Genomic DNA, 26,447 nt, shown 5'->3' with positions numbered 1-26,447 from the left:
GAAGCAGCTCACTGGGCTTCACCAGGTCTTTGCAAATAAAGTCAGAGAAAGCTTCTGTATGAAGCAGACACAAGGCTTCTTTTTATACCAGGTCTACTTCAGGGGAATTATTTCTATACTTAGCTGAAATTTCCATTGCTGCTGTACCTGTAAAAGAGCGTTAGTATCCTCATTATTCAATTAGACATATACAATGGCAATAAAATATTTTTTTTCAGCAGAAGCTGAATGATATTCCCTTGAATACCTGCAGACATATTCCCTAATTGTTGCCTCATATATCTTAACTGTATTATTTTTGATTTGCAAGTGTAAATAAACGTACTGCTGGAGATGATCGTATTTCACACCAATTTATTTGAATGACATTAATGAGTTCTCTCTACCAGTGAGACCTTACTTTGAGAGCTAGGCTATATTTTGCTACCCATCATTTAATACAAGATGGCTTCTCACCATCATATATTAAAATTAAATAAATAAATAAAAATCAGCCATAGGAATGCCTGAAAGGCTTTAATTTTGTTAGCTATTTGCATTTGTCAGTTACGAGTCTGTGACACCATTAAAAAAAAAATAAAAATAGCAATTTCATTAAAATACTAGGGACTTGGAAGTGATCTTGATATATTTGAAGATTAAAATTGCTAACAGGACCCATTTTGATGTTGGAAGTATTCCACTATTATGGGAACTTTAATACAGTAATCCTGGAAGGCACAAACAGTGACATTTGGCTAGTTTCAAAAAAAGACATATATAGAAAGGAGGAAGAGATGTGTGTATGTTTTGTTTATTACACTTGTGTCGTGGTTTAAACCTAGTCAGCCATAAATCACGCCATCTCTTTCTCACCCACCCACCCCCCCCCCCCAACTTCTTGCCCTCCCCCTGCTCAGGAAGGGATGGGGAGGAGAATCAAAAGAATGCAACTCCCACGGGTTGAGATAAGAACAGTTTAGTAACTAAGGTAGAACACAAATCACTGCTGCTACCACTAACAATAATAATGATAAAGAAAAAAACAAGGGAAGAGAATATGATACCACCCGCTGACCGACAATACCCAGCCTTACCGAGCACCAACCGTTATTTAGTCCAACCCCGCAGTGAGTGCCCTGCCAGGTAACTCTCAGTTACATCCAGGGCATGACGTGCTGTGGTATGGAATACCTCTTTGGCTACTTTTGGTCAGGTGTCCTGTCTCTGTTTCCTCCCGGCTTCCCCTCCTCCCTGGCAGAGCATGAGGCTCACAAAGTCCTTGGTCAGTCTAAACATTTGAGCAGGAACTAAAAACATCAATGTTATCAGCGCTGTTCCCAGGACAAAAGTCAAAACCACAGCACTGCACCATCTCCTAAGAAGGAGAAAAAATGACTGCTACTGCTGAACCTAGGACAACTTGGTATTTCTAAAACATTATGTAATTGCTGCCTGAAGACCCAAGTCACATCCACATTCACTGTAGCTTCTTCCCAGAAATGTCTCAGCAGAGTTCCCATTGCATTTGCTTCCCAGTTTACACTATTCCCTTAAAAATACAGCTGGAGTTCACCAGCTTTTAAGCCCTTCCACAGTGGTTTTCATATTCCTCCATGCCATGAAAAGATGTTTCCAGGGCCTCAGGTCCAATGTGGCTCTTTCTTGTATTCCTTCTGCTGATGCTTTTGGTGTCACTTTGATTTTGGAGTAGGGTCATGATGTCAAATAAACCAAAGGCTGTGTAAATAAAGGTACCAACTTTTTGAGCTGTTATACAGAAACTGAAAATCTTAACTTAGCAAAGGTTTCCTGTGACAACTCCAGGCATGAGTGATGCAGGAGCTGGTTGGGGTATTAATGGGAGATGCAGGGCTTGGGGTTCAATTCCTGTGCTGCTTTCAGTGGGATTTTGTGCCATTATCTCAGACTCATGTATTTTTAGGTGAGTAAGTAGGTATCCATATTTTATAGTAATAAGTGCCTGTAACTGCCACTGACAGGCAGATTGGTTCTAAGGGGTGGGTTACAGAATCAGAGGACGGTTTGGGTTGAAAGGGACCTTAAAGATGACCCCGTTCCATGCCCCCTGCCATCGGCAGGGACACCTTCCACTAGACCGGGTTGCTCCAAGCCCTATCCAACCTCACCATGAACACTGCCAGGGATTGGGCAGCCAAAGATTCTCTGGTCAATCTGTGCCAGTGCCTCACCACCCTCACAGTGAAGAACTTCCCCCTTGCATTTATGTCCCCTCTGTCAGTCTAAAGCCATTTCCTCTTGCCTTATACCTACTCGCTTTTATAAAATGTCCAAGCCGGGAATTTTCTCATTCTTACTTCCAGAAAATGACCATCACTTTGGCAAATGCTGCTTCTTTTGGAACCATCCCATGAACATGTGCTTGTGGCAGCAATGACTCAGTGACCTCCACCCCATGCTCTGCTGTATTTGGTCCTTCATCCACCTCATAATTCAGTCTGGGACTTTCCTCCAAAGTGCAAAAAAGAGTCTTAAATAAATGAGAATGAGATGATTGCACAGACCACATGGGTTTATTTGTACCTAAACCTGAGAGATCATGCTTGACTGTGTGGACATCATTGCCCAGATTCTGTGCAGGCCACTGACATCTCTCAGTATAAATGTAAAAGCTTCCCCCAGACTAGTCCTTGCTTTATTGACCTGCAAGGTTGTTCTTTTAATGTTGTTTATCAGCACAGTATTTCTGCAGGGTGTCTGCATCAACATTCCTGTGCCACCAGCCTGCCCGCTGAAGCATAGTATATTCTCCACTTTATATTCAAGACAGCTGAGTGATTCTCCTTACTTTGAGTGGCACACTGCCACCCATACATTACAGAGAGAGCAAAACTCTGAGGAATCATTGAAGCTAACCTTACATTACATGCATGATGGGCTTACCAGATGTCATTTCTTACATTGTTATGGTTTCATAAACTACACTGACATTGTCATTATGCTCAAAAATTTGATCCTACTCTGCTATTCTTAAAATGAATGATTCTGAAGGTTGTTGCATTAACAAATAAGAGTTTGCAGGAAGGCGGATTTGCAATAGGAGTTTGTGAATGGCTGGGTTATAACATTTGCTGGAAAATGGCATGACAACTGATTCATTGCTGGAGACAGTAACAAAAATGGCAATGCTAATTCAAAGGTTAGAGGATACATAAAGCTTTAAAAACAGATTTATTACAGTAGGTGGACTTACTTTGCTCAGAAACTGGAATTGCAGATGTCGTCCCTGTATTTATGAGACATTTAATTAATCAGTCATAATAAGTACCTTAAAAACTAATTCACTCTTATTAAGATCTACATTAATCTTGGTGCTTTCTCCACTGTGGCTTGTTTGTGACAGACAAATTCATTTGAGATACACAAAGAGGGGCAAGTCTTCTCCAGCAGAGCTTGCAGTCAGTATCACCCAGAACTTGTGAAAAGGGGAAAAAGAAAAAAGATGGTGATTATCCTTAACACAAAGGGAAGCACTATGCTTGCTTCCACGTAAGTTGAAAGGGGGAGCTTTGGATGTGGCTGGATGGGAGGTATCATGGGCAGATGAAGCCATGAGCAGCAGTCACATAGAGTTGTTCTTCACAAGAAACGGTGAATTTGAAGTAAGAATGTGCAGACACTCTCTGCTAAGTGATTTAAACAGGCACCACAGACAACTACAGCTGGAAACTCAGTCTTGCCCCGTTTTCCGGTTATAATTACAGAGATGTCTGTCAAACCCCTGACCTCTGTGGAAACTGCAGGTACTCCACATCTCTAAAATAAGACCAGGATGTCTGCAGGCAACAGGCAAACTCAGAATTAGGTCCAGTTTCTCAACAGGCTTGTCTTAAGAAAAACACACTAATTTCTGTAGGCCTTTCTTCATTTACATAATTGGGGAATGTGTCCTTGTGCCTTTCCAGAAGGACAAATACCAAGTATTTTGGGTTATTTTCTTTTTAAATTCCTTTCTTGAATGGTTTTCTCCTCCCCTGTCTTGCAATGAACACACAGAGGACTGCGACAAGAAAAGCAGAGACAATAGAGGACCCCAACAGCATACATTATTAACCATGTCTGCTTTCTCTAGTGTCCTTGCTGCTAAAATTAACACAGCCTGCATGGCACCCTGCCAAACCGAGCAAAGTGCATGTCATAAACAATACAGGTGGGTGCAACTGGGGACCAATTGTCCGTTCCTGTAAATGTTCCGTCATGTCCTTCTTGGCTTAATAACACCCTAGCTAACTAAACTGACTGATAGTTTTCACAGGCTAATAGCAACTCATTTGTCACAAAATCTGACTTTCAGTTGCAATAGCATCATAAATTTTTTGCACAACATGGCAAGCCTGGAAAGCAAATGTTTTTTTTCCCTTCTCTCATAGCTATAGTATCAGGTAGGCTAATGAAGAATTGAGTCTATTAGGGAAGCTGGAACAGAAGAAGGTACCAAAAAAAAAAAAAAAAAAGCAAAAAAAGGGCCTGAGGTTTCACTGGGGGAAAGCAGGCTGTGCTTGTTTTCTGTCGACTCATGTCCTTCATCTCTGAGCTTGATCAGCCCTATAACAAACCAGGTGATAGTTCCTTCCTCCCACTGAGCTCTGTTTGCCCTACAGAGGGCACCACTTATTCCTCTTACAGGGCTTGTCACAGGACAATCTTGCTCTGCCTTTCAGATTTCCGGGTGCAGTCATAGAATACCAGGTTGGAAGGGACCTCAGGGATCATCTGGTCCAACTTTTCTAGGCAAAGTATGACCTAGACTAGATGTCCCAGCACCCTGTCCAGCTGAATCTTAAAAGTGTCCAACACTGGGAAGTCTACCACTTCCCAGAGGAGATTATTCCAATGACTGATTGTTTTCAGTGTGAAAATTTTTGTGTCCAGTCAGAACCTCCCCAGGACTAACCTGTGCCTGTCATCCCTTATCTTTCCTATGTGACTCTCTGTAAAAAGGGAGTCTCCATCTTCTTTATAGACACTTTCAGTCCTAGGGGACACCTCTCTCCTCATGGGACCTGTCCCTGGTTAGAAATACTGAAGGACTCAGGAGTGGTTTTAGGCTCAACTGCAAGTACTCCCACTGTGTCCTGCCTCCACAGTGGATCAATAGCATGTCCCAGCATCCTCCTTTCCCAAATGGCCAAGTTTACACATAAAAGAAAATTGGGTCCCTAGGCCAGCTGGAAGCCAGATCTTCTCTGAACAGCTCCCATTTTGGGGCATGCACAGTGCAGGATGTCTAACATGGCTTAAGTATGTTGAGTTTTGGAAATCTGGCCAGGGAGGAGGATCAGGAAGGGAGAGTTCATGAAGCCGATAAGCAAATACTATTAGATTCCATGCATGTATGTACTCCAAAGGCAGTGAAGGGAGCCTGTAAGTCACATAATGAAAAACTGCAGGAGGTACATGATCACTTGTACATAAACCAGAAAATATTATCAGAAAATAACTTATAAGAGCAAGTTCTTCTTTTGCCTCCCAGATGCCTATCCCATGTTCAGATTTTCTCCCCACATTTCACAGGTGCTGATGTAACTGCATGAAAGGAAAAAAAATGCTAAACACAATTTTCTAGCCTGGTCTGACAGATAATTTCTAGCCATTGAGCTCTGCTTGTTCTCATCACTGGGGATGAAAAGTAGAGAGGGATGTTGAAGATCAGACCTGGACGAGGGAGGAGGAGCTGTTCCCTGGAGCATCTTTAGAAGAGTTAGGGAGCCATTTCCATCCCTGTGCAATACTGCTTGCTCCTGAAGTTCTCAGAGCTTGAATTACTGCACTCATTTCAGGCTCAGCAAACCATGCTTAATTGACCTACACCCTCCAGCTCAGGAGAGTTTAGGGCTCCCTGGACAGGCAAAGGAGACCTGAGGTAAAAGAGTGATGTTGATTGATGAAGTTAAATAATTCTTTCCAGGCTTCAGGGCAGAGAAACAGTCCTTAGTCATTGCTGTGGGACAGGGGATTGTCAAATGGAAGACTTGAGCTGCCATGGAGTAAGTATCAGAATTCACATTATATTAGTGGGATGAATGTTGATTTCAGTCAATCAAAAATAGGATTTTAAAGTTTTACCATACCATTGTATATCCTGCAGCATATATGTAATACAAGGAATAGCAAATCACATGCAACCACATCACATTTAGGTACATGATCTCTGAATTACCTTAAGAAAACAGAATATTCCACAAGTGTATTCAGGCATTTAGTTTCATTATAGCAGAGCATCAGGGAATTTAAAGAAGGTGAAAATTATGCGTGATGGCACTCCTTTAAATGGCAATACACCTTAAGTGTTCCCAAAATATGCATCGTGGTAGCAAAGGATTTAGCAGGTTTTCAAGCCACAGAAGCTGAGCAGGTGCAAATGGGTAAAGTTTCCTTGAAGTCTGAGATGTCCCTGAGTTCATTCCAGCAGAGGATCTAAACTGTATTTTATCAGACTGGGGAATACTCATTAGTTTTAATTGTGCTTTATATCCTCCACCCCACCATACCCCACCCCACCCCCAAAAAAAGAACCACCAAAAAACAGCCAAACAAAACCCATGTAATTCCTAAACCCAGAAAATGGTCACTCAAGTCCATCTGGAGAGCAACTCTCCCTGAGAGAATATCTGAAGATGCAGAAGAGGTTCAGTCTGCCTCTTTGCACTGCAGTTTGCATGGGAATGCACAAGGGACAAACCTATTTCATCTGTTGTATTGTGCATCTATCAGGCCTGAGGTGAGCAGGAAGGAAGTGTGCAAAAAAAAAACCCCAAACCCACCACCAACAACAAAAACCAAGCCAAAACAAAACTCAATTTATTGCAAGGAAAAAGGGAGAAAGGGAAAGGCAGGAGTTAAAACCTTGTTCTGCCGAGGAACAGGCAAAGCAGGTTATTCAATTGTTTGGGCTTGTTTAAACTCTCAGTAAGGATAACAACTTGATGCCTGAATTTCCAAAGCTTGTAGCAAAGCGGCTATGCTAGGCATAGGAAGAAGTTGTAAACTTTTTCTATAATCCCATAAGCAGCACAATGTTTCCTAGTGTCACAATGTTATGCAAGATACTATACAAATTGCCAGTAAAGCTCAATGTGATTAATTATTGAACAAGGTGAAATGGCTGTTGCAGCTGGTAAAGCTCCATACTCCACTTCCAGATCATGGTCACCTTGCAAAGGATTTCAGCCTTTGTATAACTTTGAACTCAAAGAACTATATCAGTCTCTTGAATTTCTCAGGTGATTTCAGTAAAATTACACTATATTTGACACTGGCCCATCATATCTTCTGTATATTCTTCTCTGAAAGATTAACAGGACTGGTTTTAAGTTCTTGTCATGAGAAACCTCCAGTCCTGTCTTATCCAGTAATTGCTAGAAATAATTTTCTGGCAGTTGCCCTCCTTGCTTTTGATCTTTTTGTCTGATCATCCCATTAGTCATTTTCTTCTGTAACATAAATGTCCATTTCAATTTCATTCCTATGCAGCTGATACCTAACTTTACTTCTTATTCCGTACCATATTGCCCTTCAGAGCTCTGGATGAACTTCCATGGCCCGCTACCATTAGTAATTGAGTATCTGTACATTTTTTAAAATTCTTCTCTTTTGTGCTGTAGAAGCAAGATGACCCTCACTTTCATCTGGACTGCTTTCCACACATGATTTGCACTTGTTCTGAGCAAGGGGCTTTGTCTCTTGTAGCAAAAGGTACCTATATGCAATCTGGGATGAGTTAATCACAGTGAAAGAAGGATTTGTCAGGTCATCTGGTGCAGCCTTTCCAATATTGCCCTGATTAGAAATTACCTGAGTTGGATTTCCAAGACAGTTTTCAATTTCATTCAATTCAGATTATTACTTGGTGACAAAGGGTCTCCAGAAATCTGGTATTTACCAGATGATTTGTTGGCTTGGAAACTTGGTAAACTACAAGCAGGAATACAGAAAAGGGAATATTGCAATTCTTGATATAAAATGTTATTCCACAATGTGGTGAAATAACTACCTGCCTTGTAAGCTTTGAAAGAAATTAATCCTGCAAATGCCTCTATTGAGATCTGAGAGGAAAGAGAAAATAAAATAGCTATCACCTCACATTAACTCATTTGGGTGGGAAAATCCACTGACAGCCAACACATGTGGAAGAGATTTCCTATACTCATACTCTTCAGATCACCTATATAGAGTCAAATACTGGTGTGTGTCTTGTGAGTTGTGTCTAGTCTTAGGTTTATTCTGATAGTTGTGTTTTAATTTTCTCCCCTGGAAATAGCCCTTTCTTATATATACCAGTTACTTGTCCACGCTATTCAGAATACCGATCATTATAAGAAAAACCCTGTGATCAACTTTGTCTTCTAGCAAAAAAACCCACCCAATTATTTTTTTTTTCCATAGAGTCATCTCTGCCAACTTGTGAATTAACATTCAGTTTATTCATCTAAGGCACAGGCTGGAGAAAGAATATGCAACAGCTCTCATATTTTATAGGCACAAGAATATATAATATGCTAATTTTGTTTTACTCTGTGACACGAAAGATAACATGTATACGAGTGTGTTTGAAGGATGTTTGTGCCACAAGCACTAAAGAAATTTTGCATTTATTCTAAGATTTTGAAGGTTCTTGGAAAAACATTTCTTCTATTCCCTCATAATATATATACAGCTTTTCTCAGGAATACTTGAACCTTTCACAGAGTGGTAGGCTAATCCCTCACTGCTTGTCATGTATTTTTAATAAAGCCTGGACAAAGCCATAGCTGAATTTTGTTATTGAAGAAGGGCTGGGCAGAATGATTTAACACAAGATAGTTAGTAAATTGAGCCTTAGGAAACAGTGGAAAGGATTCAAGAGCTGAGCAAAGGTTGATTTCTACATCAGAGTGCAAAGCAATGAACAATGATAAGGCAGAGTTTAATTTAGTAATGAACAGAGTTATCAATAACCTACTGGTTTTACACCAGCAATAACAATATAATTAGATTTGAAATCAAAAGATGGAGATGAAAAAACTCAATTAGTAAGATAAAAAATGTAAATTGTGGAAAGTGAAGTTTACTGGATTAAAGGAAGTATGAAAGGTTAATTGGGAGCAAGAACTGAAGAAAAACTATTAAGAAGAATCTGGAAATATGTTCAAAACAGTGCTGGAAAAATTGCACAATAAAGCTGGGAACCGCGCACCTAGGAAAGATAAGGAAATTACATACAGCCATACCTCTCTGCATAGGGAGGAAAGATATTTATATAGTAAAAATTCTGTTTATGGCGAACATAAGGTGGCAAAACATCCAGGCAGTGAGGAGCTTCACTAGAGCTTGGGTACTGAAAGCTCATCATCTTCTTCCTCCTGCAAACCCCACTGTGACGATGTCCCTCACCCCCAACAGGGCCCCTGCACTGCAAAAAAGTTTTGCTGGTGTGGGGGCATGTCCCACATCTGCTCCTGGCTGCTCCTTCATACTGGGAGCTTGCACCACCTCACAGAAGTTAGAAGAGAAGGATGGCCAGCTGTGCTGCACCCAGAAAATTGCAATAGTGACAGCTGCTGGCTGGGGGGAAGCAGCTCAGATATGTCAAGTAGTTCAATTTTTAACTCTCCTCCTCTTACTTTGTTTCCTTACCCTTTTTGTTAAGATCTAAATGGCTGAAGGAGAATGGCAAGTGAAAGGAATGGAAGATTTGAAGCTTTGAATCCATCTTTAAAAAAAAAAACAGAACACCAAACAGAACAACAAAAAGTATCGCCTTTCCCAAAGCTGCCCAAATAAACAGTCTTCTCTGAATTGAAATATTTCACAGTAATACTTAAAATTATTATTTTCCAGCCTATGGAAAATTCATTTCATGTAATGTGGGAAAAATCAAGACATGGCTGAACTGAGCTTTCTGAGTCTCAGCTGATGAGAAAGGCAAAACATTAAATCAGTCATGTTAGGCTTGTGTGGGAGATAAATCAGTCTTATTGTGGTTTCCATTTGGCTTAGAAATGAGCCCCCCTGTATGACTGGAAATGGACATAATGTAGACAGAGATTACAATAACATAAACTTCCAACCTGGCCATGAAACAATAAATGTAGTTATGGTTTGAATTTGTGGACTGTAACTTTAGCATAAGTACAAAATTGCAAACTTCTTGTTTCATAAGGCTTGGCTAAGAAAACATAAGGTGCAGATTCACTTCAGTCATGAAAAGAAATAAAAAGTAAATGTTCCCTGTAACTCACACATTCTGAGAGTTACTTTGCAGGTACTTTGCATGCTAAGGTGCACTTTTTAAGTTTAAAAACCTCAAACTCATGGATCTAGTCTCAATGTTCGCATAAAGAAGTACTGTTTCTGATGACAAGAATTTATGATGGATGCCTCAAAGGAAGACTAGAGCCCAAAATAAACAAATGAAGTTTTACCTTTATAGCCAAGGATTGCTTTGAGTAGTAAAATGTGGATTTTCACCTCTTCTGCAGCATTTTTGTTATGACTAATTGAAGTCACTCTGGATTTTCCTAATAGTAATCCTAGTCACTGATTCTAGGTCTTGAGATGTTCTTAATTTCATCGACTCACTGAAGAGGTAAGCTCCACTGGGAAATCAGTGTTTTACATATAAAAACATTTGTCTTTTTAATTTATTTTAATGTCCTTATGCCCTAGTGTTGATATGGGGGAAGCAGAATTTCCCATGCTGCCTTCTCCAGGCCATTTGTTACCTACTAAACACTGATATTCTCATGCCATTTGCTTCTTTTTCTAGGTAATTAGTCCTCACCCTTTCAGCCTCTACTCACCAAATTTATTCAAGACAGAATCTTTTTTTTTACCCCCTTTCCTTGAATCCCTGCTAATTTTGCATATTCCCTCTGCCATGAGATATGCCAGGCACATTCCAGGTGAGTCTTAATCGATGCTAAGCTCAAAAGTTTTTGATACTTTGTCTGGTTCACCCTTTTGACCATTACATATTTCAACTTAAACCCGCTTTATGAACCAGAGAGAAGTATTGAGCAGATTTTGCTATTACATCTCTGTGCAGGTTACATTATTTAAAAAGGGAAAAAAGAAAATTGATTAAATTTAATTATTGATTTAAATATTAATTTACAGATATATGATAAGTTTTAAATGCTCTCCAAATGAATGAAATATGATTTCCTGAATTCCTCTATAATTTGTGCCAAAAGAAGGAATTGTAGTCATTTTCCAAATGAATTTTGTTACAGCATATTTTATATGTGCTCAGTGTGTCTTCTCAGCATATAGAAGTTAGTGACTGTGGAAAGGTGGATACTAGTATTTGGGCATAAATTAAACTCATCCAAACATAACAGCTACATTAAATTTTCTCTTTTCCTTTCACATTATGAAGCACTTTGAAAATTCCTTTTGACATCTTACTAAAAGGCTGTGAGAAGCAACTTTCTTCCAGCTTTTCCTTTGCATTAGTAAACTTTTTATTTTGCAAAGTTTTGTCTCAAGATATTTCAGGCAAGGCTGTGACATATTTTCTGTTAACTTTAAACATTCTGTTCATAACATTAATTCTGTCTTTTTTTTTGCACTGCTGTACAGGTTTTCCTATCTTGACCTTAGGAAGCCAAGATGAAACTGGAAATTGAAGAGAACTCCTTCTCTAGAACTGCAGCAGCTCTCAGAGCTTCTTGCATGGAGCAGGAAAGACCCAGCTCAGCGGTAGAAGGAGGGGAAAGCACGTAGTAAAATCAGAACAGACTGTTTTGAAGGCAAAAGGGGAGGGCAGAAATAGCACATTTTGGAGATAACAACATGATATTTACTTGCATGGATGAAGAAAATTTAAAAGTGTTACTGTTCATCTATCTAAACGCTTCACAAACGAGAGATGCACACAAAGGACCAAACCTATCAAGCAGTCTGGTTTGCTTCTTGATCCACTGGTCACCATCCCAACTCTGCAAGCACAACTTCACACATCCTTTGGTAAAAAGCATCTACCCCACATGGCAGTAGCTTTGGTACATCAGATGTATCAGGGATAGGTGACCACTTCTTTTCCAGGCTGACACCTTCCAGGGATGCTACACCTAAAGTGACTGCTACTTTGGGTTACACTTAGGCAAATGAAAGTTTGGACTTAGTAAAACTTCTATTGTGTTTCTTCCGCAGACATTGCAAATACATTTAAAGAAGAGAAAATATAAATGATGTCATTATACATGGTTACACTAAGCTTAAATAGATGCAAACCCCAGTGTGTGCTACAAGAGGCAATTTTTTCATTATTTAGTTGGACCTGTTGGCTATTTACATTTAATTTGTCTTTTTCCTGGTAGACAGTAATTAACCTAAGCAGCCTCGCCAACCAAGTAGCGAGGACTTTGTACTGGAGCAGAGCAAATTAAACTTTGATGAGATGATGATGACTGCCAGCTACTTAAAGGTGAATCATAAAGGCTTTAAAAACCCTGCTTGCAAGATTCTCAAATGTGAAGAGAAGCCTTTAGATTTAAAAGGTAATTAGTGCTGTAGTTAAACAGAATTTGAAATTAAAATGAGGACCAACACATTTTCCTGGAAGTTGATTTTAATTTCTCTGGCCAAGATGACTATTTCATAATAAACCTGCTGGAGTTTGAATAACTGTTATTTCCCAAGCCAGTATTTTCCATGCCTGGGGAGTAAATCATTCAGTTGCATTAGTCTTTGGTCTTTTAGGACCAGCTGCCCACTTCATCTGAGCAGCAGCCTGTGCTCTGACTGTGTGGCATCACAGTCACCAATGCCTTGCTTGGTGCTAAGGAGTTCTGCAGAACTGGATCCAGCCTGACAGATTTTCAAGAGTAATCTAAGAGCCATCTTCCTTTCCCACCTTTACACAGCCAAACACCCTACAGGCCCCTGCTCAAACCTAAAACATTTAGCCTATCAAAGACACACAGCACAGAAATAGCATTTTGGCTGAATAGTTCCTGGCCTCCTGTCTGTGCTTCAATCCCTTTACATGCCCTCAAAGGCAGGATTACTAATGTGTATGTACCAAGGCTCCATCAATATTCACAGAGTTGCCACAAATAAGAGGTTTACATGTGGATACTGTACCCATTTCAACTCTCAGAGCAGCACTGCAGTAAGGCCAGATGCTGCTTCCAGACATGCTGTTGCTCTGTCCCCATGTGGGACTCACAGGGCTTGCAGAATTCTGGATGTAAACCTCGTCCCCTGCTCCTACAGCCTGACTTGGGTTAGCCAAGCAAATAATCTAAATAGGCGTCGTTACTAACAAGGTTATGTAGCAAGTGACAGTTTGCACACTCTGCAAGTCTGTGAGTGCTGCTGCCTCCGCCATGCAGCAAATGTATATCCCACAGTTTAATGAATGATAGCTGAGTATGGCAGACTAGACAGCACAGTCAAGCAGGGAGATGGCTTTATCTCCTGTGTGTGTTGTAATTTCCTTTGGACCTTATAGTCTTTAATATTATCTGGGATGATAACAGCAACTGAGAACATTTTTAATATTCCTTTGTTACTCCAGTGGTGCTAGGACCATGTTGCTTTGTCTTGTTCACTGCTTCCCATCCAAAACTATGCTGAAGGCAATTAGGAACTAATCCCGTACTTGTATCTTGAAACTTGAAGATTGTGCCAGGATCTGTGCAAGTAGTTTCAATGCCTTTATCACCTGAAGATCCAGTTCTACAAGTATTTCTGTATGAAAAAGACTCTATTTTGGGGTTAGGAGGCCATGTGCCAGAACTCCAGTCCTAAGCACAGAAGCAATGAAGACCCATTGTGGAGTTTCAGACCCAAAAGGAGTTCATTGACCGAAGTGGCTGCCAACTGGAACTGGGGCCCTTGATTAAAAAGACAGCAGTCTGCAAAAGTTTAAGGGACAATTGAACACAAAGTTGGCCATAACATATTTCTGTGCTGCAGCTTTCCAGGGCAATGGGCAGGTGAGACCAGAATGGACCACAAGCCTTTGGACTTGAATTTACAAGGACACCTCCATTGAAGTGCCCCTTGATTTTCTGAAATCAGAGTTTTAGAGTTGGGGGCCAAAAAGGGCAGCAATAAGCTAAAGAAAAGGTAGGAGAGCCTGTTTGAAAAACAGCTGTTTGACAGTGCCAGCCAAGCAGAGCCAGTCACTGGAAAGAGCTTACAAACTTCCAAATCCTGAAGAAAACCCCAGGAGGTCCTCTTTGGCATCCTATCTGCTAGTCTGACCCAGATCCTCTAGTGTCAAGCAATGGCTCCAAGATACAGATAAGTTGATAGGACCTCCACTATGTACCAAGGATGCTTGTGCATCTATATGAAGCGTTTTACATGAACCTATTTGCATTTTTTTTCCAGTGTACACTGTAAAGGACAGTTTCTACAAGAAGGTAATTCTCAGACTGCTTCCCAAAACAGACTTTAAATCTGACAGATGAAATATACTGGGAGTTCTATATACTGTAAATTTCAGTGATTTACAACACATTTTGGTTGATACGCTGGAGGGAAGGAATGCCATCCGGGGGGACCTCGACACGCTTGTAAGGTGGGCTGATGTCAACATCATGAAGTTTAACCATGCCAAGTGCAAGGTCCTACACCTGGGTCGGAGCGATTCCAGGCACAGCTACAGGTTGGGCAAAGAAGAGATTCAGAGCAGCTCTGCGGAGAAGGACTTGGGGGTGTTGGTTGATGAGAAAATGAACATGAGCCAGCTTCAGTGTGTGCTCACAGCCCAGAAAGCCAATCTTATTCTGGGTTGCACCAAAAGGAGCGTGACCAGCAGGTTGAAGGAGGTGATCCTGCCCCTCTGCTCTGCTCTCACCTGGAGTATTGTGTGCAGTTCTGGTGTCCTCAGCATAAAAAGGACACGGAACTGTTGGAACAATGCAGAGGAGAGCCACGAGGATGATCAGGGGACTGGAGCACCTCCCGTATGAAGACAGGCTGAGGAAGTTGGGGCTGTTCAGCGTGGAGAAGAGAAGGCTGCGTGGAGACCTCATAGCAGCCTTCCAGTATCTGAAGGGGGCTATAAGGATGCTGGGGATGGACTCTTCATTAGGGACTGTAGTGATACTACAAGGGGTAACGGGTTAAAACTTAAATAGGGGAAGTTTAGATTGGATATAAGGATAAGTTCTTTCCTGTTAGGGTGGTGAGGCACTGGAATGGGTTGCCCAGGGAGGTTGTGAATGCTCCATCCCTGGCAGTGTTCAAGACCAGGTTTGATGAGGCCTTGGGTGATATGGTTTAGTGTGAGGTGTCCCTGTCCGTGGCAGGGGGGTTGGAACTAGATGATCTTAAGGTCCTTTCCAACCCTAATTATTCTACGATTCTATGATGTGCTCCAGACTGGCTGGGCTCCAAGCACATATGAAGATAAAGGAATACAAAAGCATTAACAGCATTATAGGACATAACAGCTTACTCCTGTGTTGAAGCTGAGGTTTGACATATGTCACTAGTATTAGATTATTTTATCCCCTCTTCTTTGCAGTCAGCAGAGTTCCTGCATTATTTAAATCACCAGAAGCAGCACTAGTTGGAGATATCAGTGACCCTAACTTCAACATTTAAGGTTTTTCTGCTGCTTATTTCACTCAGGGCTTACTTATGTTTTGATGAAGGACCTCTCTCCCAGGACCCATTGTTCTGTGCAGCTCTGCATGAAGTTTGCTGAACATCATTGTAAAAGCTGCCTGCATTGCTTCCCTGGGTGCTGCAGTGACTAGGTGTAGTCACAGACCAGAATTGCGTTTTCATGGTTCATTCTCTTACAAGCTTTTGGAAACAGCCTGAAGCCATTTTTTCAGCTCTAGTGCTGTGGAACAAAAATTTTCCTTATCACTCTCTGAAGTCATAGTGCACATACACACCAGAGACTTACTGAGGAGAGAAGCAAACATTTGTTCCCAGCTAATGACTTCTGCTCTTTAGTCAAAATAGCAGAGCTTATTAGAAGGTAGGTTGGAGTCTGACCCCTCCAGCCTGCTCCAAGCAGGTGTGATCTTTTCTAGTGTTAAGTATTTTGCGCAAGTTCTCCTAAAGGACATAATTTTGAAGATTTGCAAGGCTGAACCATTTGCTACAAAAAGCAGAATGCTTGCTAATCATGAAGAAAACATCACTGTACCATACTGTCTTCACATATTCTTTAGTCATGATAGTATTCATCGTATTTTGTGATCAAAAAAGAATCACAGACTGGTTTGGGTTGAAAGGGACCTTAAAGCTCATCCAATTCCAACCTCGTGCCATGGGCAGAGACACCTTCCACTAGACCAGGTTGTTCCAAGCCCTGTCCAGCCTGGCCTTGAACACTGCCAGGGATGGGGCAGCCACAGCTTCTCTGGGCAACCCGTGCCAGTGCCTCAGCACCCTCACAGGGAAGAACTTCTTCCTAATATCCAACCTAAATCTACCCTCTTTCACTTTAAAGCCATTCCCCTTGCCCTATTAATACCACTGCCAAGGTGAAAAATCGTATCACCTTTTCATCAAGAAAGCTGCTACCCTGTGTGCTTGCAGCAGTGGGCTTCCTTGCACCCATGCTTGGGAGGGAACGGGGGTCTCAACTGGATTCCATCTGTGTTTGATAATGTGTGCCAAAAGCCTCATACCAAGAAGCCACAATGCCCATTAACTGACATTTTCCAGCTACAGTCAAGGCAAACCCTTGTTCAGTAGGATCTACTTTGCAACCACAAGTAGACTTCACAGGATTAATTCAACACTCATGAGTACTTCTACTGCTTAGACCACGTGCATTGCAGTTAGAGATGCAGACATTACAAAATAAAACTCTTTACATTATCAACTCCCTGATCTAACATCTTTTTTTCACAGTGTTTTGCCTTATGATGTCTGCTCTAAGGTCAGTATTTAGTGTTCATCATTGTAGTCTAGCAATATCTTCAATTATCCTTTACTTTCACACTAATGATCTTCGCAACTGGCTCTTAGGAGATTAAATACCAACTTAAATACATTCTTTTTGTCTGTGATTTTCAGAAAGAAAAGCTTCTTTGAAGTTTTAGTGATTTGCCTGCACACACACACATTCGAATCAACTTACGGATTTTTTTTTTTTTTTTCCTCAGGAGTTCATGACAACTGTAATTCTTGTTTTTAAATACAGATTTCCTTACAGGTGAAGATAATTTAAAATGTCTGCCTGAGGTCTGTGTGGTAAAATTAGTTGCAAACAAACAATAAGCGAGAATTGAATTTATCTCAGGTTATGTGAAAACTGTGATTATCTACCATACACATGGGTTTTGTACCATCTCCACTGTTGCTTTTGCTTAGAACAGAAGTGTTGCACTTTTAATTACCATTTTTTCCCTTTTGTCTTCATCTTTTACTGGCGATTCTTTTTATATGTATATACATATAGGTACATATACATATATACACACATCAAAGTATGTACATATATACACACACACATCAAAGCTCTTGCCCCTGCTTTTGGCAATTAAAGCATCCTACCAAAATTAATTGGGATATTATTTCCTAATTTTGATCTTGTTTTCACTTGACCAATTTCATTTTCATCGCTATAATAACCACCTTATCATAGCTTCTTTCATTAGGGATTAAACAGTATTTTCCTATTTTGGAAGTAAGTATTAGTTTACCTAATTATTTTTCACTACTTTATTTGAAAATTTAGTACAAGCATAAAAGAAGAAACAAAAAATGTTTTATTAACTATCCATTTTAATTGTAACAGCATTTACTATTCATAGCAATATTCATAAAAATCACTTGCCCTAATTCCTCAATCATCCCCTATGCAAATGCTTGGAAAAAGAATTAGCTAATTGGAGTAGGTGATAGTTGAACAAGGACATTGGGGTTCACTTTGAGCAAGGGAGAACATGCAGCTCATTAAAGCTCTGCATTTTAAGCATGACTGGGGGAAATTCCTGCTCCCTTAAGGTATCTTCAGTACCTATTCCTAAGATATCTTCACCATGCAGGTAATATGGGCATCAGGAGCGCATATCAGGAGCACCCGCGGTAACTAAATAACCTGAAGCATCTCCTGGGCTGTCTACTATAAAAGAGGTTTGATACCACATACAATTACAGATCATTTTACAGCTAGTTTCACACTCCAAATTAAGATAACACTAATAGCACTGGAAAAAACTCAAGTAATAATTGAAAGAGAAGGAGATTTAAAACACAGGAGGACAGCAGCCTCTTGAGGTTTGTTCTATAAGCTTATGGAGGTAAACAGAACCAAGGGAGGAGAAGCATGACAGATGTTGGTTCAGCGTAAATGCCCACCAGCTTTTGTTGTACTTCCTAAGAACAAATATGGGTGGACGAGGGTGAGAAGTTACCCATCCCCATTCCCAGAAACACCACCAGCTTGATCTCCCCTGCCAGCCTGACATCTGGGCTGGCACAGGCTGCAAGCATAGCTGGGGACTGCTCCAAAAGACCCACAGAGAAATGGAAACCCAGCTCATTTCTACCATCAGAATCTGCAGAAGTCATCTCACTGACAGCCTTTACATTTTCAAACTGAATTTAGAGACAATTAAAATAAACTTCCAGAATGAGTATAATATGTCTTAAGGCAGCCCTGTATTTCAGCTATTCTGCTTACCAACAATAGCTACTCCTTGTGAAGAAGCAGCAGCACCCACCTCCACAAGCATGCAAAACAGGCTGCCCCAAAGCCATATAACAGGCTCTGTGGCTTCTTCAGCCCCACCACCTGTGGGTTTGGGCCAACAGCTGATGAGAGGATGGTTTTAACACAAGTTGCTAACTAACTCTTTATGAATGCAGCTTTTTCATTTTCTTTTGTGGCTGAAGATGCTTTCAATAAATGTTAAAATCCAATATAAGATTGTCTTCAAAGAGTCATCTTGTCAGTCTCAATTCTCTCTTTAGTCAGTGGGGAGCAAACATAGAATCATAGAATGGCTTGGGTTGGAAGGAACCTTAAAGATCATCTAGTTCCAGCCCCCTGCTAAAGGGGTCCGCTAGACCAGGTTGCTCAAAGCCCTGTCTAGTCTGACCTTGAACACAGGGATGGAGCATCCACCCCTGGCATGCTTTAAAGTGTTCTTCTACTTCCACTGTCTACATTGGGATGAGAAGCATTTGTGATGGGATTACTTATTCTACTGATTATAATAGAAATCTACATTACAAGGTATGATAGATAAATATTTGACATAATATAAGCGTACATGTAGGCTTCTGCTTTTGATCAGACAAGTTCCACATCTTATGCTTGATACTGGTATTTTGATCACATTAATCTTCTGAAATTGCTTTTGATAGGAACACACTTTAATGTAGGATAATTAAAGGTGAAGACCTCTCTGAAAACTGAACATAGAGAAACTTGTAAGTTACCATAATCCAAAGTAAGTCTTCAGCAGAATTCACCTGTCTGTACACAACAATAAAACAAACTAAGAACAGTTCATATTTATTACCAGCTTTCAGATCACAAAAATGAAAAGGCAATAAATATTGTAAACTAGTAAAGTAGACATTAGAGCAGCCCTAAGATATAAAATTGTGAAGGCAACTCAAAGAAAAGAATGACCACCTTCATTTAGCTGCTGCCTGATCATTGCATCTGGGAGGTCATAAAAGTGCCTGGGAAATACAGCCTGGAGAGGACTTCCAGCATCTTTCTGAAAGATCACTTATCTCCTGAAAAGGGATGCTGTCATAGCAAAGAGGGAGGAATGGGCTGAATGCTAAAATATTCAAAATGCCATAGATAATTGAATAGTTAATAATCTCATTTACTCAAGTTCAGTATGCCTCAAAATGGCATTCTCAAGTGTTTTCATTTTTTCTTCATCAGATTCATGCAGGGTCCTTCTTGGGCTCAAATACCTGCTAAAGTGAGGGTATTTAGTGGAATGAATGTGTTGCCAAATCCATGACTGCACAACCCTGCCTGCATGGAGCTGCAGTTGCAGCCTTCTCCAACCTGCTGCTCTTCAGCAAAGGTCCATATGGTTTGGTGCTCTGCTCAGAGAGTTAAAGGGATCTATTGCATGTAGCTTTTCACAATGAAATTCTGCCAGTGATGCAAATAGATTTCTCAAATTTTATTTCACTTTTGTCTGTACATATGAAATCCCCACTTGCACATGAAGATAAAGTAACTGTGCCTTGATGTAGCACTTACATAAAATCATAGAATCATCCAGGTTGGAAAGGACCTTTCAGATTGTCAAGTCCAACCTTTACCCCATGACTGCCAAGACCACCACTAAATCATGTCACTGAGGGACTCATCCTCAGAGTCTTTGAACACTTCCAGGGCTGGTAATTCCACTGTTTCCCAGGGAAGCCTGTTTCATGTGCAGATGCTGCTTACACATGCACATGGAAGTGCAGCTCCTCACCAGTGAGAGCATTTCCTTAATCACATGTACCTATTAATGGTTATGGAAATCACAAATGGAATATATTTAGCACTTTGTCATAAAGAATGATTATCTTAAGGTATCTGAGGCAGTGCTCTTTTGTTTTACTTAAATCTTTCTGATGAATTGAATGGCAAAATCTTGTTTTGTGGAGCAGCCTAAGAAAGTGCCTTGCCAGCGGTAGCGCCAGGAACATGAACACACATCATGTCCCAGTTTAATTCCTGACTTCCCCCTGAGGGTTTAACCCATTGGAAAAATGGAAATCTGCTCTAAAACTGAGGCCCCTGTACCTTTCCAGAGTGGAGTTACAGCCAAGGCCACAGCTGGGGCCCTTTTTCTCATCTCCTCTGGGCTGGCACTCAGGAGAGATGCTGGCAGCCCCTGGGTTCCACACTACCCAAGGATGATGGTGAATACTCTCAGCTATCAAGTGATTGATTTTGAACATATATGATATTTTTTGAAATAATAGTTTCCATTTGCAGACTTCTCTCTGACCAAAAGCAGTGGCTCAGGCAATATTGTGACTCCAAAACATCCCTCGACTATCCAGGATACTTCCAGTAACTTGAGGACACAGGCAAGGCAGAAGGCCTTTGTGCTAGTGCACTATTCACAGGAAGGTTAATAACATTTGGGAATGTACCAGGCTGAGAGCTGTAAGATTTATCTGGCACAAATTCAAATTGGATTTAAGGGCTTATACAAGACAGAGCTGGTGAATGATTTCAGCTGGGTCCTTCACACAGGGAATAATTTCAACTGTAATGCTAAATACCTCCAAAGTTTCAGTCAACTACGAATCTAAGTAGTATTAATGTCTTCAGATGCTCTGGTGCAAAGAGAAAGGAACATTATCTGCCATGATTCCATAAAAGATTTCCTTCTACCCTGATGGCTTAAAGATACGTAGAGGATCATAAAGTAGCATGGATGTGGTTCAGCAGAAGGCAAGCCCAGCAGAAGATTATTGGCAAACCCTGCTCTCCATGCCTCTCCATCTTTCTCTTCCATTGATCGCTGAGGATCACTAACTACATCTTAATGCCTTGGTTAAGGCGTAAAGAGCATTGACTCAGCTGGTAATAGTGCTTTCCTGGGCTTTTGAATTCCTGGAGTAGTTCAGTGCAGAAGAATTTTGCTCTGTATAAATGTTTACCTGTCTATTCTCCTGCTTGGCAGGTGAAAATTAAATGAGCAGCTTGGGTGTATACTACAGGTCTTCAGGGTCTTCTACTGTTCATCTCACATGGGAGAAGCCTTCAAGGAGATCAGATCTCATCTTAAGCACTCAAATATGTGAATACATGCAATAATTTCCCTTGCTTCAGCTTCCCTGCCATTTTTCCGCATACGTGTGTGTTTGTGTGATATCAAATGCAGCAGGAAAAGGTTGTACAACTTTCTCAGGGTCAGAGCAGGTCCACCCAACCCCAGGGGCACCCACAGCCTGTCTTCAGGGCAGGACTTCTGAAGACAAATTTTTGATCTCCTGGGAAAGGGCCTTAACCCCTGCCCAGCTGTACTGAGGTGTTCCCCTTCCCACCTCCCCAGCAGAGTGGTGCTCAGCATACACTCAGCTGGCGAAGCCCTTCAAATGCTCCCTTGCAGGCAAATGGGAACAGCCTGAAGAGAGAAATTCAGATTTCTCAGAGATAGACCTTTTCTTTCTCAATGCTAACTATTGAAGGATGAAAGGGGAAGAGGTCTTTTACCATGTAATGAGTTATGCCAAAATGCTCAAAAACTGTACAAATAGTCAAAACAATTAATCCTAGAAATGACAAACTGAGTTGCATTCTCATGTCCAGGTTTCATGTTCATGTTTTGCATGGCTGAAGCGATTTGCTGAATTCAGCTTGAATTGGCAAATAGCCTTGGCCACTTCCATGACTGCATTCTTCTTAGAGATGAAATATTAAATGGGGAAATAAAGAACGTCTGTCTGCACTAAAAAGGTGAAGTTTGTGCTCCAGACGTGAGCACAGATCTGCTCTGTGACTCTGTGTGTGCACCACTGCCAGCAGGCAGGTTTCTGGTGACTGATGGATATCAGGACTACACATCTCAGCCACTTACTTTTATTAAAATGTTTTTTCATGTATTGTAATTTCTGTTATTCAGTCCTTGCAGGGAGCAGAGAGCAGTGCAACTGTTAATGTGAGCAGCTTCCTGAAGCCTTTTGCTTGAGTCATGGAAAAAAGTGCCTTAAACAATATCAATCTATGATCCTGCTGTGGTTTTCAGAGCTTATTTAAAAAAGATTACCAAACACCCTCCCAGAGGAAAACTGCACCTTCTTTGCCCTAAAAAGGGCCCCAAAGGGAAACCTTTGCTTCACTCTACACCAATGAGATACCAAGGAAGAATCATGTCCTGAACTTTGCATAGGACATGCTCTTAAACACAGATTGAAAGCAATGCTGGAAGCAGGACTTCAGTCTTTGGACTATTGATGCTGCTAATTAATATGTTTTTTCTCTTACATATCCACCCTGATTCAGCAGTCCTGCTTGGACAACTGACCTGTATAGCTCCAACTATTGTGCATAGGACAGGACAACAACAGGGCTTGGGTATCTGGTAAAATCCTTATTTTCAGAGGTGCTTCTGGCAGTATAGTATGCAAATCCCTCTGAATTACACCTAACCCCATCAGGCTTGATTGAAAAGCACAGTCTCACGCTGCCAACATCGTGATTTACACAGCAACACACCACATGGTGTTTTTGAATCCATTGGTAAAATTAAAACAGTTTTTACGAGAAGTAAACACAAGGATCATCTCAAGGATGATCTCTATACGTATATTTGTATAAAATTTAGGCATGATGTAGAAAGACCTATGTCAGTAATAACGCTGGGGAAACAGAGACAATATTGCTACATATTGTTAGAAATTGTATAGTTTCTTCCTTGGGATTTTACCTGAGAACAACCAGCTGGTGAAGGAGACACATAGGAACTGTCTGGTCATCATCAGGCTGTTTTTTCTGCTGCTTTCACAGGGAATACAAGATCTTGGGTATATATATGATTGGGATAGTTGTACAGGAAATCAGCCATTACAAATCCTCCTGCTTATATATGATAATACCCATGATGTCTGTTGTTATTAGTGATGATAGTCCTGTTTTACTATTATTCATCTAACAGCGGTAGGAAATAACCTACTGCTACTGAGAGTGAGAGGATACCAAAAAATGGTGGGACAAGAAAAAAAAAGGTCATTAATAATATCAATAAATTGGGAATAGACATAAGTGTCCTCCAGAGCTTGTGCTGATGTACTACAATGATTGTTTTGACTTCAGTGGTATTTTCTTCAGGGCTTTTCATCCTTGGGTGGATCCAGGGACACTTGCAAGTATCCTGAATAATAATAGCTAATAATACCTAGATTGAAAAGCTACGAAAAAGGGGGAAAGCAGTTCATTGTGTTCACTCTTCTTCAGTTATTATTAGAATACGCCACTGATAATACAAGAAAAGATCTTCAGCTACAGAAGAGATAAAACAAATCTGGATGTGGAAAGGATATGCATAATAACAAATGCTTATGGCATGCTGTAGCCCCATACAACATGACAGTAACACCTGGAAGTTGACTCTGCTATATGCCTACAGAAAACAGCAACAGTGCCACCTCCAGCACTCTGAATGAGGCCTGGACTCACTCATGCCTTAGCCCTTCTAAGACCTACATTAGCATTTTACTTCCAGGATACTGAAGGGAAATAATAGCCATAGCAGGGCCTTGAGCTTAGAAATAGGCATTTTGAACCTTAACCAATGTCCTGGGTTCAGCAGTAGCAGTCATTTTTCTCCTCCTTGGTAGCTGGTGCAGTGCAGTGTTTTGACTTTCAGCTCGGGAACAGAGCTGATAACAAGGATGTTTTGGTTTGGCCAAGGACTTTGTGAGCCTCATGCTCTGCCAGGGAGGAGGGGAAGGCGGGAGGAAGCAGAGACAGGACACCTGACCCAAACTGACCAAAGAGGTATTCCATACCACAGCACGTCATGCCCAGGATGTAACTGGGAGTTAGCCGGAAGGGCTGGGACTCCAGGCTTGGAGGAGGTATCGGTCGGTGCTTGGTCGGGCTGAGGGGGGACGAGTTATGGGTTGGCTGGTGCTGAGGTGTTGTATTCTCTTCCCTTGTTATTTCCTTTATCATTATTATCACTGGTGGTAGCAGTAGTGATTTGTGTTATACCTTAGTTACTAAACTGTTCTTATCTCAACCCGGGGGAGTTGCATTCTTTTCGATTCTCCTCTCCATCCCCCCGGGAGTAGGGGGAGGGAAAGAAGGGGGGGGGGTGAGCGAACGAGTTACCTGACTGGGTTTAAACCACGACAACCAACCATCTCCACCATGAACAGTTACAGATGGCTGTAGCTGTGCTGATCCTCATTTAGTAGATGGGGAGGGGACTATCGGGCAGTGATGTTCTTGGCAATCCCCAGCAGACACAATGCCACAGTGTCAACCAAGCCACCACTGGACAAGCACACCGTGATGTACCCAGTTTCAAGGAAAGGGTGGTTATTACACCTTCCATGAGAATGACAACAGGGACTATGCAAAGCAGGAATTTACAGCCTGTAAGTGTTCACATCTCATTCCAAAACACATAGAAAAGCCTGACATTTCCTCAAAACCCCATGATTTTATACAGATCCCAGGAACTTGCCCTTCAGATAGCTGTGCTACATGCTGATGAGTCAATCTGTTGCACTGGATGTCTTTGGAGAAGGACAGAAATAATGCTCCCACTGTCCCATGAAGATTGCTGGAGAGGAAATGTCAGCCAATGGCATATGTGGGGTATTGAATGTGCAGGCACTGCAGCCATGAGGGGACCAGACGGGCCCGGGCATCTGCTTGCAAAGATGAGGCCAGGCAGAAATGAATCCTGGCAGATGGCTGAATGGGGTGCTCCATCCTCTCCTTGTGCAATGGCCTTGCCAGCCACACTGAAGCACAGAGCAGAGTGTGTTTCTGGAAGACTAAGAAATGAAGTCACACAGCACTAGGAATGCATTGCTCCTGCCATGGGCAAAATGGGTCAATTATTTAGCATTCACGGTCTAAGGCTGAGCACAGATGTGTGTGCTACAGTGTTGTTTACAGGAAATTGTTTCCTTGAGTGACACATTGAAGGTCATGGTTTATCAATCATGTACAAAGTAGAGATGATACGGTCGGTTGTAGCACCTTCCTCCTGTAAAACACATTCCAAGGGAATGATTGTTTTTGCCATCTTCTGTGGGAAAAGTGACAGACTAAGATCACTCTCTTCCTTTGAACTGTGCTTTTAGCTCCTCACTGTCTTTCCAAGTTTATTTCACACTTTCTGTGTCTGGATCCCCTGTACACAAAGCGACATGCTGTAAATATTTAAAAATATTTATCCATGTGTTTTTCTGCACTTATTTTCAAAATCTTCCTCTTAGTGTCTTGCCTCGCAATGGTGATCTAAGTGGTTATGCAAACCTCTCACACCTAAAATAGTACAACAAGGCAACGGCTTTGGAGCAGTAAGTAACTGAGCAGTGAAAATATGAAGCTTAAAAAGAAAAGTCTCCTTTAATAATGAATTCTAACATGGAACAAAAAGAAATCAGAGATCCATGTTCAAGAAGGGACCAATGTGAGAAATCTGCCTGCTGATGCAAAACTGATGTGGTTGTAGAAATGGCAAAGAAATATAAAGTTCTGTTTGTATTCATATTGTCAAGAACAAAGAGGGGTTTTTCTGGACCTTTGCTCTGAGGAGCTTTTATTTGCTTTCCATATATTGTGTGCAGAGAGAAGAATTAACAATGTCAAGGAGATGAAGAATATATTCTAAAGTACTACCTGCACCCTGTCAGGTTCCTATTACTTGCAGGTGGTACTTAAGGAGAAGAAATCTTTGCTTTATGGCTTTCACAATGCTCTTTTCCAAACCTGGTCATACTTTGAATAGGGTCAGCAAGGGTTGTTTATATTCACCTGAGATCTGATATTAAATTCTGCTCTTGCATTCATCAGG

The sequence above is a fragment of the Pezoporus occidentalis genome, unplaced genomic scaffold, assembly GCF_034315485.1.
Source record: "Pezoporus occidentalis ecotype Australia unplaced genomic scaffold, CSIRO_AGI_Poc_V1 ctg46, whole genome shotgun sequence".
Lineage (NCBI taxonomy): Eukaryota > Metazoa > Chordata > Aves > Psittaciformes > Psittacidae > Pezoporus > Pezoporus occidentalis.
Note: the sequence above shows the minus strand (reverse complement) of the source record.